At 35.6% G+C, this 1,109-nt stretch overlaps 1 pseudogene; it reads left to right on the top strand.

Annotated features, from left to right (window-relative positions):
• Positions 1–286: 286 nt before the first annotated feature.
• On the top strand, positions 287–1,109 carry LOC148200823 (notchless protein homolog pseudogene; annotated as a pseudogene).

The raw sequence follows: 1,109 nt of genomic DNA, 5'->3' as shown, positions 1-1,109 counted from the left end.
AGAGTCTAATTTTTGTTCACTGTAGAAGCGACACCTTCAAGTGTTCGTTAAAATGCCAGAGAAAAACTCTTATGTACACAGTCAATTCCTCCCCCACGAAGGTCCCCCAGGTTCCTTCCCCAACTAAACCACACCACTCTCAATCCCAAATCTGCCATCGTTTTCGTAAATAAATCCAATGAGTTGGGTTGAGAATATCATCATTTAAAATTTAAAATTTAAAGTTTAAAATTTAAAATTTAAAATGATGATATTTAACAAAGAAAAAAAAAACATAAATATGGGAAGTCTGAGGTCTCTGTATGATGGATCCTGGGTCCTGCGTAATTTAGGGTTTGTGCCGGTGTGACTTTATTTCACTACTTTTTTTAGTTTCAACACGACAACGAAGATAGAACCAAATAGATCCCCAAGTGGAAGAGTAAGAAGCATCATCCATAAGAGAATCTCAGCATAAGAGAAGGAAAATCCCTGATTGAAAAATGGAGGTAGAGACAGAGACTATGGTGGAGAAGAGGGAGATAATCAACAACGTGATGTGTCTTTTGACAGACCCAGATGGAACTCCCTTGGGCTCTCCCATGTACCTACCTCAGATTGCTGGCCCTCAACACCTCAATCAGATTGTTAATAAGCTTCAAAACAATGTAAGCAAGTCCCTTTATTCTTCTCAAATTCTATTTTACATTTTGTTTATTATTTATAACATTGAGCGATTATCTATGCTTTCATTTTAGGAAGAGAAGTTGTCGTATGCTTTCTATATATCAGATGAGGAGCTCATTGTGCCACTTGAAACATACTTGCAGAAAAACAAAGGTTAGTCATGTTTGTTTACTATAAATTATTTCTTTTTCTTTCTTAATTCGTTGTAAATTCACTTATTTACTTGCTTTTAACACATTTTGAGAAAAAAAAATCCTCATCTTTCTAAAGAATTGATACAAAGAATTACGCACTTGTAATGATGTTTTTCTTTTCCTTTGCAATGTTACTTTAACACTATTCCAGTCTCGCTGGAGAAGGCTTTGCCTATAGTTTGTCAACCTCAAGCTATTTTTCGGATTCGTCCTGTGAATCGCTGTTCTGCAACTATTTCTGGTATGTGA

This window comes from Vigna umbellata, chromosome 4 (assembly GCF_029865625.1).
Source record: "Vigna umbellata cultivar VRB3 chromosome 4, Vumbellata_1.0, whole genome shotgun sequence".
Lineage (NCBI taxonomy): Eukaryota > Viridiplantae > Streptophyta > Magnoliopsida > Fabales > Fabaceae > Vigna > Vigna umbellata.
This window is presented reverse-complemented; position numbering and strand designations above follow the sequence as displayed.